Consider the following 13,495-nt stretch of genomic DNA (forward strand, 5'->3'; position numbering starts at 1 on the left):
GTCCCATCACCAGAGGTGGCCTGTAGTTCTGGGTGCCAGCTGGCTCCTGGGGTGAAGACAGTGCCAGGGGCTCAGGAAAGGAAACCATAACAGCGGTGGAGACCATAATGGCTGTGGAAAGAGGGTGTCATCTGCCTTGGGAAGGGTGGGAGACAACTCACTTTATTTCCTTCTCTATCCACCTAGTGGCACTGACTTCCTGAGGCTTAAACAGGAAGAAGCAGGTGTGACTAGATCTGAGAGATCATGACCTGAGCCAAAGTAGGATGTTCAACCAACTGAGCCACCCAGGCGCCCCTAGTTTTCTTTTTTTGTTTTTTGTTGTTGTTGTTTTTAATAAAGAACAGCTTTCTTTATTTAGATAGACAACTTTCTGAAACAAAACCAAAATTAATTCCTCTTGGCAAACTAATATACTTTCTTGTATTAGGCATGATATCTATTGTTCCCTTTTTTCCTTGACTGTCCAGACTCAAAGCTGTATTTTGTGCTTCCCTTTGATTTTTTAAGTTGTTGTTTTTGTTTTTTTAATAAGCTCTATGCCCAGCGTGGTGCTTGAACTCATGACCTTGAGATCAAGAGTCATATGCTCTACCGACTGAGCCAGCTAGGCACCTTCCTTTGATTTTTTGACACAGTGATCTCCCACTCCTTCCCATCCCTTTCCTCTCCTAACACACATACACACACACTTACCTGGTAATCTATAAAGATGTAGCATAGATAACATGTGTGTAATACTGATTAAATATTTCAGAATTCTTAAATTCTTAAGTATTAATATGTGCCAAGGTCCTATTTTTTATTTTCTTCTGTTTTATGTATTTTCATCTAAAACCTACTGGATGTCTGAACTCAATAGAAAGAACCATTATGTAAATTCTAAATTCTGTGAATTCTGAAGGTATCCTAATTCTAAAACATGTTATTCTCATTTTAAGGACCTAAAGTGTTTCCCCTTTAAAGTTTTTTGGTTTTGTTTATGGTTTTGTTTTTCTTTCTTTTTTTCTCCCCCACTCACTACCATCTCTGTCTGCAAGCCAAGATTATGAAAAGAGATGATATACTTTAGGAAGGGGCCATAGATTCAAAATTAATCTCTACCAAAGTTAATTCCTGCATAAATTAAGATGAATATGTTTTCCAACACCATAAATTATATGTAATAGGTATAAATAAAACATGAACTCAGGTTTCCTCATTTATAACTTCAGATCTATGACACTTAAGCATAGAAAAGGGCAAAGTTGGTTTTGTTTTTTCTCTTTTTTTTAGAGCTGTTGGGTTAGCCATCTCAAAGATTGTAGTAGATATTGTAAAATCAAATAGAGTTCCTCTCTATGGCTGAAAAAGCTAATAATCAGAAGCCCACAGAAAAATTCCTTCTGCATACCTATGCAAAACATGATGACCCTCTTCCTGGGACCAGCAAACCAGTAGAATTGCCAGGGAAGATTTGAGAATGGAGTGGAGAGGAACCCACAGCTCTGGGGATTAGGAGATTTGTTCTGCATGAAGCACATGGCCAGCTGTTGGCTTCAGGTTATTCTATGGCTACAATTCAGTTCTTGGAGAGTCCATGAGGAGGGATGAAAATAAGATGTCAGGAGATCTAGTTGAGAACTAACATGTAGTGGGCATTGGGGTGCACCTCATCACCTTTACTTGGCCAGTATACCCACTCATCAGCAGTGTGAATGTCCCCTGCTAACAGCCTTGCCTGGGAAATTATGCCCCATCCACCCTCCCACCAAGGCTAGGGCAGCCCACAGCCAATGAGAGCACAAGGGGCCAGCCTCCTCCTCCCTGTTCTGTCTTGAGGCTTATACTCCAGCACTACGTTGTCCAAATGCAGTAGACATTAGCAGTATGTAGCTCTTTAAATTAAATTAAATTAAAAATTAAGTTTGTCAGTTATGCTAGCCACATTTCAAATGCTCGATGGCTATATGTAGCTAGTGGTAACTATACTGGGCAGTGCCAATTACATAGAACATTCCCAACATAGCAGTAACTTTTATTGGACAGCATGGCTCCAGAGACTACCCACCATGGATCAGGCCAAGGTTAGATTTCACCTAGGCAATGCTCATGCTCAGATCTCTCCCCTTCCTTATCCTGCTTCCTTGTCTTCCTGCCTCTAATTACCTACCTACCTACCTACCTACCTATCTATCTAAAGAGCACTGCCTTAGTAAATCATGTGTACCCAAGTCCCTGTGTCAAGCTCTGCTTCTAAGGAATTCTATCCAAGACACCATTTATATTGATTTCAGCTTTAGGCTCACTGTAAACCAACTAAACATTTATATATGGAAGGCTTAGATTTCCTTATCTTAAAAGATATGCCTGTATGCTTGTTTTCTAAATAAGGTCTCATAGTGTCAGTGGGCCAGGTTTTCATAAAAGGAAAAGGGCTCTGGGAATGAAATGAAGTAGTCTTAAATCCCTCAAGATTGTGACTGAGGACTGAGTCTCTGCAGGCGGCATACAATGCTCAGATTGGGGGCGGAGGCTCGCTGAGGAGTTCTGATAGATTTGAACACTAAGTGCCATTGTTGTGAAAGCAGAATACCTGATTGAAGGTAGAAGACAAGCCATGGTCTCAATGTCAACTTTTACATCCTTAACAGGAACTAAATGTTAAATAGAGAATATTAATTGATCCCCTCCCTGTTATTTACCAGAGCTTGTTCTATGTCACCTGTCATGCACCATTGCCTCCACTTAAGTCTTCCCTTTGAGTCTGCAAAGGGGTGGTTTCTTCTTCCTATTTCAGCACTGCTCTGTCCAGTAGAAATACAACACAAGTCACACATGTAATTTAAATTTTTCTGGTAGTCACATTTTTTTAAAAAAAGAAACACAGGGTTCCGGGGTGGCTCAGTCGGTTAAGCATCCAACTTTGGCTCAGGTAATGATCTCTGGGTTTGTGGGTTCGAGCTCCACTTCTGGCTCTGTGCTGACAGCTTGGAGCCTGAAGCCTGCTTCGGATTCTGTGTCTCACTCGCTCTCTCTGCCCCTCCTCGTCTCGTGCTCTGTGTGTGTCTCTCTCTCAAAAACAAACATTAAAAATTAAAAAAAAAAAAAGAAACAGGTGAATTTAATTTTAACAGAAGATTTTACTTAGCCCCAATATATCCAAAATATTATCATTTCAACATTTAATCAGTATAAAAACTTATTAATGAGGGGTGCCTGCGTGGCTCAGTTAAGCGTCTGATTGTGGATTTCAGCTCAGGTTATGATCTCATGGTTCATGAGATCGAGCCCCTCATCAGGCTCTGTGCTGACAGCACAAAGAGTGCTTGGGAATCTCTCTCTTCTTCTCTGTCTCCTCCCCTGCACTCATGTGTGCTCTCTCTCTCTCTCTCAAAATAAACTTTAAAAAAACTTATTAATGAGACATATTACATTCTTTTTTTTCATATTAAGCCTTCAAGATCCAGTGTGCAGTTTGCACTTATACTACATCTCATTTTGGATTGGCTTTTTCAATTGCCTTTAGATTTTGTGCATGTATTATCTATATAAAATTAAAGTATTACTTTAAAAAAAACTTTAATGTTTATTTGAGAGAGAGAGAGAGACAGAGTGCAAATGGGGGAAAGGCAGAGAAAGAGGGAAACACAGAATCCGAAGCAGACTCCAGGCTCTGAGCTGTCAGCACAGAGCTTGACACAGGGCTCCAACCCACAAGCTGTGAGATCATGACCTGAGCCAAAGTCAGACACTTAACCGACTGAGTCACCCAGGCGCCCCTTTAAATTACTACTTTTTAAATGAGATTTTTTTTTTTAACGTTTATTTATTTTTGAGACAGAGAGAGACAGAGCATGAACAGGGGAGGAGCAGAGAGAGAGGGAGACACAGAATCTGAAACAGGCTCCAGGCTCTGAGCTGTCAGCACAGAACCCGATGCGGGGCTCGAACTCACGGACCGTGAGATCATGACCTGAGCCGAAGTCGGACGCTCGACCGACCAAGCCACCCAGGCGCCCCTAAATGAGATTAACAACAAAATTATTTAGGGGCGCCTGGGTGGCTCAGTCAGTTAAGTGTCTGACTCTTGATTTCAGCTCAGGTCATGATCCCAGGGTTGTGGGATCAAGCCACACATCAGGCTCCATGTCGGGCTCTTCACTGGGTGTGGAGCCTGCTTGAGATTCTCCCTCTCCCTGTCTCAAGCTCTCTCTGTTTCTCTCTCTCTCTCTCTCAAAAATAAATAAAAATTAAAAAAAAAAAAAGAACAAAATAGTTTAGAACAAAAGCTTCCAAACAATTGAACACAGTTGTCGGCCTTGCAGGTCAGTTGTAATGACCAAATATGATTATTCACGTTGATGCCCTGTACAGTCTGACACTTAGTAGGTATGAAATAAATCATATATAGGCTTGAAGTAAAATGTTAAAACTTACAGCTACCCTCATTAAGGTTTAAGAGACCCAATTTAATAACTAATTGGTTTAAAATCTAATTGGTTTAAGATTTTCCAACTGCATTGATACTTTTCTTTGGAAGGAGCATGATGGTGGGGGTTGGGGGTAGGGGAAGAGAATTAGTGGGAAGAGAGGGCTGGGCTGGAACCCTTTGGTCACCAACCTAGTATCCAGCCTGGGAATTTTTTTCAGAAAACTATATCTGTCAATAAAGGCTAGGTTTGTCAGTGGGAAGAAGGAAGAAGTAGGTAGAGCAAGTGAGGTTAAACAAGCAAGAAGAGCAGTATATAACTACCAATTATCTGGACAAAGAAATGTCCTAGTCACCAGCCCAGGAGAAATGTAATCTGGACAGGACATTAATGCAATCTCCTCCTACGGAAAGAGTAATAGAGAGGCTCTTAATTCTGTTTGCAACACGGTGAACAACACTTACCTCGTTGAAAGTATCCTCCCGGATCCATGTTACAATGGCCCTAGGTGTGGAGCAGCCTCACACCTGTAGAGTATGGTTCTTTCTGCCTGTAGATAGGACCATAGGGGCATGGAAATAAATACATTTTTCAAAAGATGTGGTCTGAGACCACACAAAATGCAATATATTCAGAAATTGGTAGTGATAAGATAAACTTGTAAACAGATGTTCCCTTTTCAAAAAATACGCTCAGTTGTGTTTTCAAGTGAAATATTTCTAAATTTAAAGCAATGAGTCCAATTTTTAATTTGAAAAAGATACAATACTCCATTTTCCACCTGTTTCTCAGACCTTTTGAACAGCCTTTGGACTTCCTGGAATGTATGTATTATATTTTGTTCAGATTAACAGTTTGATCCTTTGCTTTAATTGAAAGGTTATTTCACCTAAAACCACATCAGCTTATTATTTGAAAAGGTAAGTAACATGCTGTCTAAAAGTAAGCTTATCCTGGGCTGCCTGAATGGCTCGGTTAAGCATCCAATTCTTGATCTCAGCTCAGGTCTTGATCTCAGGGTTGTGAGTTCAAGCCCCAAGTTGAAGCCTACTTAAAAAAAAAAAAAAAAAAAAAAAAGGTAAGTTTATCCTGTAATTCCTGACTGGACAGATATCCTATAGAGCTACATGGTTCAAAATGCAGACTCCTGGGCCCCATCCCAGACCTACTAGAAGGGACTTTCTGGGAGGATAGAAATTTGCATGAGTGGCTGAGCCTCTCTTCCAAATGATTCTTATATATGCCAAAGTTTGAGAAAAGGACCATGACAGAGAGGCCATGAAGGCTATTGCACAGCTGCCAACTAAGACAGATTCTGTGGGTCAACTGCAGTCCCTCACCTTTGATGGGCCTCAACTGAGTGGGCCAAGAACACCAACTCTGAAGCCAGATATGCTGGCTTGAATCTTGGCTCTACTGCTTTATAGCTGGGTCACCTCAGACAAGCTACTTAAACCCTTAACCTTTGTTTCCTCTTCTACAAAATAGGGTTAATGATTGACTTAACTTCTAGGTTGTAAGGCTTCAGGGAGGCAGAGTATAGTTAATTTTACATGTCAATTTGACTGGGCCATAGGATGCATATACAGATATTTGGTTAAACATTATTTCTAGGCATGTCTGTGAGGGTATTTCTGGATGAGATTAATATTTGAATAAGTGGGCTGAGTAGAGGAGATTGCCTTCCCCATTATGGGTAGGCATCAAGCCTGTTGAGGGTCTGACTAGACCAAAATATAGAGGAAGTGCAGATTTGCTCTCTGTGCTTGAACTGGTACATCCATCTTCTCCTGTCCAGTGACACTGATGCTCATGGTTCTCAAGCCTTCATGTTAGGACTGGAACTATACCATGGGCTTTTATGGGCCTCCAGCATGCCAACTGCAGATCACAGGACTTCTCATTCTCCATAATCATGTGAGCCAGTCCCTCACAATAAATCTCTTCCTATATATCTCTATTACTTCCTGTTGATTTTTTTTTTCTCTAGAGAACCCTGACGAATACAGACTTCAGCACATCTTTTAGGGGGATGCAGACCAACCCATTGCATGAAACAGTGGCAGTAGCCAAAGAAGACAAAAGTCTGAGAAAGAATTGGGAGCCAGCAGGCATGGACAGAAGGCCTACATTAGGCATCACGCCATGGATTGTATTTACTGAGTTAGGGGATTGGAGGAGAGTGAAGGCAGCTAGATATGAGCTTCTCTTTCCATCTTTGTTTCCAGCCAAGGAAACCAGCTGCAATTCCAGAGAACACAAAGGGAACCACTCCAAAACAGGTTGCAAAATGCCTAGTTCCTGAGCCAGATGCAAGCGGCCTGTGCTACACGAGAACTAAAAAAAGAAGAAAGTGGAGGGAAAGGGTGAGTTTGTACTTATTTTTCTCCATTCCCTAAGGCACAATGAAACAGAACTTTCAGCTCAAGACTTTTGCTGCCAGGATTCTAGCAGGGTTTGTCAGACTGCCCTGATCAACTGTGCCTTCATTATTCCTCAGGGATCCCACTTCTGGAAGCATTTTCCACAGCCCATTCAGATCCTATCAGCATCCAAATCTCCCTAAAGGGATGCCTTTTTGTTTTATTTAGTCAGAGTTGAATGTCCTGGTTGCAACCCTAAGGATGCATCACTTATACATTAGTCATTCAGAGTTTTATAAAGAGCCAAACAGAACCATCCAAACACATTCTGAAGCAAAAGCCACATCTGCTGGGCCTTAACACAAAGAATATTCTGTCTCTTCATGCTTAGGATTCCCTTCTTGGCATCCATATGTGTGCTTTTAAATGCTCTGTCAGACAAGTTCTAGATGCTGCCCATGCTCATATTTGTATGTGGGAGTAGGAGGAGAGGGTAAGGATTTGGGCATGAAAAAGGAGATGTACTGGGGAAGTAGAGGTGAAGCTGACTGGATTGCACACTGGCAGAGCTCAATTGCACACAGTGACCAAAATAAGAGTAATCACAATAACTGCTCCTTACATTTACTGAGCACTTAGTAAGTGCTCTACAAGCATTATCTTATACAAACCTCATAACAACTCTGGATGATAAGAACTATCATTGTCCTTATTTTAAGGGTGAGAATCCTGGGATTTAAGGGGTTAAGGGATTTACCTAAAGTCACACAACCAGTTAAGTAGTAGCACCAGGCCTGAAACCCAGGCAATCTGGCTTTGAGCCAGACCCTCACTATTTTTTTTTATTTTGTTGTGTAATAATTGATGCATAAAGTGTATAAATAAGGCATGTATGTTACAAAGCATAATAATAACATAAGCCACCATGCAACTTTAAAGCTCCATCACTACCAATATCTTTGAAGTGACTTACTTGCTCCTATTCATTCCATCTCCAGCCTAACTCCCTGAAGAAATCACCATTTTGTGTTTATCATCCTCTAGGCATGTAAAATAGCCTTTACCACATAGGTAGATATCCTTAAAATTATAGTTTTAGTGTGGATTTTGAGCTTTTAAAAAGTAGAATCATATTATACATAATCTCTCATGACTTACGTTTTTTAAAATTCAACATTATGTTTCTAGGGGCCCCTGGGTGGCTCAGTCAGTTGAGTGTCTGACTTCGGCTCAGGTCATGATCTCACAGTTCGTGGGTTTGAGCCCCGCGTCAGGTTCTGTGCTGGAGCCTGGAGCCTGCTTCAGATTCTGTGTCTCCTTTTCTCTCTGCCCTTCCTCTGCTTACACTCTGTCTCTCAAAAATAAATAAATGTAAAAAAAAAATGTCTTTAATTCAACATGTTTCTAAAATTCATCCCTATTGTGTCAGTTGACTGTGCTGTCATCGTTTTCACTGCTGGACTCCATTTGTGAAAATAGACCACAGTTTATTTGTACATTCTCCATTGAAGGGCATTTGGATTGTCTCCAGTTTCTGCTGTTGCAGACAATGCTATTATGAACATTTTTGAACTTGTCATCAAGTCCATATGTGCAAGAATTTCTCTAGGGTGTTGCAGAGTCAAATTATTTTCCGAAGTGTTTGCACCAGTCCACACTCTTCAGCCATATGTAGGAGTCCTTGTTCCACATTCTCACCAACACTAGGTATTGTCAGGCTTATTCGTGTTTGCTAAGATAGTGGGTGGGTAGTATCTCATTTGATTTCAACTTGTATTTATATATCATTATATTATTATATTTGTATTATATTATTAATCATATCCAGATAATGTTTGTTCACATTTACCTCAGTTTAGCCTTCATGTTTGCCAGGTATTTTTGCTTATCATTCCTGCTTATATTTCTGACCTTCCTACTGAGATAATTTTTCTTCTTCCTGAATGATATCCTTTAGAAATTCATTTAGTTAAGAACCATTCATTGTAAATTATCTCATTCTTTGTACTCTGAAGATATCTTTATTTAGCTCTTGTTTTTAAAAAAAATACCTTTCCTGAACTACAGTCTCATTTTGACAGTATGTTAATGAGCTGGAAGATATTCTATTGGTCTGTTTTCCCTTGTTGTTACTGAGAAGTCGACTGTCACCCCACTTGCCTTTCCTTTATAGGTGATCCTTTTTCTCCAGCTGTTTTTAAGATCTTTGGCATTTTGTGGAATCATACAAAAATGTGTGTAGGTGTAGATTTTTTTTTTATTCTGCCTGCTATGTGTTGGTCTTCCTGTAACTGTGGATTCATGGCTTTCATCATATTTTATCACCTCAAACATTGTCTCTCCTCTCTTGCCCTTTCTACCTTCCATACTGTTTAACTTATATGTCATCCTTCTCATCTCCCCATGTCTCTGCACAGTTTTACAGATAATTTCCTCAGCTCTTTTCTATAGCTTATCAATTCTTTTTTCAGCCATTTTTAATCTTCTGTTTAACCCATCCATTTGTTATTCATAAAAACATTATAATTTTTCATTTCTGAAATGGATTCCATTTCTGATTTCTAGGTCATTGTTGATAGTCTCTTCCACACACATTTTTAACATGAAAATTTTTTATCTTTAAATTATATTTGAACTTTCTTTTAAGTGTTTCCAGAGGCACCTAGCTGCCTCAGTTGGGTCAGCATCCAACTCTTGATTTCAGCTCAGGTCATGATCTCAGGGTCATGGGATTGGGCCCCATGTTGGGCTCCATGGTGAGGGTGGAGCCTGCTTAGGATTTTCTCTCTCTCTCTCTCTCTCTCTCTCTCTCTCTCTCTCCCTCCCTCCCTCCCTCCTTGCCTCCCTCTCCCCCCTCTCTCCTCCCCCTCCCTTTGCCTCTCTCACTCTCAAATAAAAATAAATAAAAATTAAAAATAAAGTGTTTACAGTATCTGATCATTACAACATCTGAACTCTTGAAGGAGCACTATATTTGGTTTTTGTTTCTTCTGACTCTTTTTATTAGTTTTCTATAACTGCTATAACAAATGATCACAAAACTAGTGATTTAAAACAGTGCAAGTTCATTCTCTGACATTTCTGGAAGCCAGAAGTCCAAAATCCCTTGGTTAAAGCCAAGGTATTGAAAGGGCTGCTTTTTTCTGGATGCTCTAGGGCAGAATCGATTTCCTTCTCTTTTCTAGCTTCTGGAGGCTGCCCTCATTCCCTGGCTTGGGACCCCTGCCTTGCATCACTCCAGCCTCTTGCTTCCATCATGACATGTCCTACTTCTGTAGTCAAATCTCCTTCTTTCCTCTTATAAGGATACTTGTGATTGCATCTAAGGTCTACTTGGATAATCCAGGATAATTGCCCCATCTCAATCTTAATCTTAGTTTCCAGCTGCAAAGTCCCCTTTTTCATGGTAATGTTCACAGGATCCAGGGATTGGGTCTGGGATATTTTGGGGGCCCATTTTTCAGCCTACTATATACTCATTATGTCAAAGACTGCTAGTGGTCAGTAAGTATCCATTCTTCCATTCCTTCCTAGGAATGAAAATACTAATTTTTAGCCATACTTATTGCCAGCCAGTTTAAACTCCCTAGTTTTTGTTTTGACATCCAGATGTGACCTTTGGGATTAGAATTTTGCCAATAAGTTCCAGGTGGAAGTGCTATGTACAACTTCCAAATATGTTTTTAAAGAGAATAGTTATGCTTTTCTTGTCCTTCCTTCCATAATGGTCTGGAATGTGGATAGCTGGAGCTCCAGCAGCCACCTGGGATCACAAGAATAATGATCATAACCAAGATCTCAGAGGGTTCATGAACCATAAGAAAACAGGTCCCTGATGAATTTGTGATAAACCTTCCCTGAATACCTACTTCTTGGTTTGTTTAATATGAAAACAAATAAACACATGTTTCAGCCACCATTATTTGGGGTTTTTTGCCATGTGATGTTACATTTAGTTCTAAGTGATATAATCATTATGTCTTGTTTGGTAATTTTTTATTGTGATTTTTTTTTTTTTAGTTTTACATAATCTGTGAGAATCGTGTAAACCTGAATTAATGACACCCTTGTCCGAAATGGATTTGCATTTACTTATTCCTAGAGTCATATGTACCACCAATAGGAGACAGCTTTAACCTTCTTAATGAGGGAATGGGCTCCAGGAGCAGGGTGACTTTAGCTTCCAGTCCCTGCATTTGTGACTGGCATTGGCATTTATCTTCCAAATTTACAGTTTTCTTTCCTTTCTCGATCCTGGTTTTAGCTTACTATGCATGTTTGTATGTTATTCTTTTGCTTATTATCATTGGAAAGTTCCCTTTGTTTCTGGTGAGAGGTCAGTGTATTAAAAAGCATGTCGTCCCCTCGATGTAGCACCATTGCAGTACATCAGGATATCTTGTTCATCATCTTGCCAGGAATCACCCCAGTTTCATCATTAAAACGTGCCACAGAGACCTTACATCTGATTGGCCTACCCAACATTTTGGTGAAAATTTGGTACAAGCAGAACTCTTCTGAAAACCAGATTGGTAACACTTTCTCTGACCATGGACTCCACTCATTTATCTGTTATCAGGGGTTCAGCTCACAGTCATTAACTATGATTCTCTCTTTTAGAGTTTCTGGCAGCTCTTTCTTTCTTTCTTTCTTTCTTTCTTTCTTTCTTTCTTTCTTTCTTTCTTCTTAATGTTTGTTTATTTTTGAGAGAGAGGGAGAGACAGAGTGTGAGCTGGGGAAGGAGCAGAGAGAGGGAGACTGAATCCGAAGCAGACTCCAGGCTCTGAGCTGTCAGCACAGAGCCTAACGTGGGGCTCAAACTCATGAACTGTGAGATCATGATCTGGGCTGAAGTCAGATGCTTAACCAACAGCCACCCAAGCGCCCTAGTGGCAGCTCTTTCAAATAACACAGGCTCCTTCCTCTGTCCACAAAGATTTTGATACACCTCCAGAAATATATATAATAAAACTCTACTAGGGGCACCTGGGTGGCTCAGTTGGTTGAGCATCCAACTCTTGATTTTTGCTCAGGCCATGATCTCACGGTTTGTGGGATCAAGCCCCATGTCGGGGCTCTTCTTGGGATTCATTCTCATTCTCTCTCTCTCTCTCCCTCCCTCCCTTGCCCACTCTATCTCAAAAAATAACTAAATACACATTTAAAAACTCTACTAATGAGATAATATTGCACTTATTATAATATGTGTAGTATTCTGCAACTTGCTTTTTAATTTAGTAATACCTCATATCCATGTCAGTACTTCTAGTCATCTTACTCTTTTTTCATAGCTCCATAATATCCCATAGTGTATATTATAGTTTCTTGGACAATTTGTTGATGGATATTTAGTTTGTTTCCAGTTGTTTTTAGTGTTTATTTATTTTGAGAGAGAGAGAGAGAAAGAGTGGAGGAGGGACAGAGAGAAAGAGAGAATCCCAAGCAATCTCCACGGTGCCAGTGCAGAGTCCGATGTGGGACTTGATCTCATGAACCATGAGATCATGACCTGAGCTGAGGTCAAGAGTCAGACACTTAACCGACTGAGCCACTGAGGCACCCCCTGTTTCTAATTTTTTGATATTATAAATAGTGCTGTGCTATAATAAGCACATATATACATTTTTGTGTATTTACATATGTGAGAGTAAATATATATAAAGGACTTCTAAAAATAAAATTTTTAGGGTCATCTGTATGGCTCAGTCAGTTGAGTGTCCAACTCTTGATTTCAGCTCAGGTCATGATCCCAGGGTCATGATATCAAGCCCCGCAACAGGCTCTGCACTGAGCATGGAGTCTGCATAAGATTTTCTCTTTCTTTCTCTCGCTCTTTCTCTCTTTCTCCCTCTTGCACTCTCTCTCTCTAAAAAATGCATTGAAAATAGTTTTTTTTTAGTTTAAAGAATATGAATATTTAACATTTTGGTAGATGTTGCCGATCTGTCTCCCCCAAAAGCCATACTACTTTTGTAACTACTAATGCAAAATTGATGTCCATTTTCCCTAATTCCTGAGTAGGGATTCCCTAATTTATTTCAGAATGGTGGTATGCCTACCTAAAGGCTACACTTCATACCCTTACTTTCAGTGAAGTATGACCACATGACTATCTCTGGACCCTGAGCTGTGAGTGGCAATGTTACTAGAATATCGTGCAATATTGCTTACTGGAAGTTATGCCACTTTATGCCCTTCTGCCTTTATGCCTTCTTCCAACATATGTAGTGGGGTTTTTTTAATGTTTATTTATTTATTTTGAGAGAGAGAGAGCATGCATGTGGACGAATAGGGGAGGGGCAGAAAGTGAGGGAGAGGGAGAGTCTCAAGCAGGCTCCACGCTGTCAGCACAGAGCCTGACATGGGGCTCTATCCCACAAACCATGAGATCATGACCTGAGCGGAAATCAAGAGTAGGATGCTCAACCAACTGGGCCACCCAGGTGTCCTTGCAGTGGTTTTATGGCTAGCATTCCATAGAGAAGAACATTAGAAATGATGTATGTGCTAGGGATTGAAGAAAAGAAAGAAAGGAGGCTGAATAATGTGGTTTCACCACACAACCTTAGACTGCCAGCATCTTGACTGCCATTATATAAGAGAATAAACCACTATATTCAAGAGTCTTTGTCACATGCAGTTAGGAATGCAATTCCTAACCAACAGTGTCCCATTCAATCATTTAACTCATAAGCCAGTCTTTGTTATGGGCCTAGTCAT

General features: G+C 40.2%; 1 long non-coding RNA gene across 1 annotated transcript in view; it reads left to right on the forward strand.

Moving 5' to 3' along the window:
• LOC113603214 (uncharacterized) overlaps nt 1–13,495 on the forward strand; it is a 57,177-nt gene that overhangs the window by 16,271 nt on the left and 27,411 nt on the right. Inside the window, exon 5 of the long non-coding RNA XR_003424755.2 lies at nt 6,403–6,778. This is a non-coding gene — a long non-coding RNA (uncharacterized LOC113603214). The remainder of the gene's footprint in view (nt 1–6,402; nt 6,779–13,495) is intronic.

The sequence above is a fragment of the Acinonyx jubatus genome, chromosome A3, assembly GCF_027475565.1.
Source record: "Acinonyx jubatus isolate Ajub_Pintada_27869175 chromosome A3, VMU_Ajub_asm_v1.0, whole genome shotgun sequence".
Taxonomy (NCBI): domain Eukaryota; kingdom Metazoa; phylum Chordata; class Mammalia; order Carnivora; family Felidae; genus Acinonyx; species Acinonyx jubatus.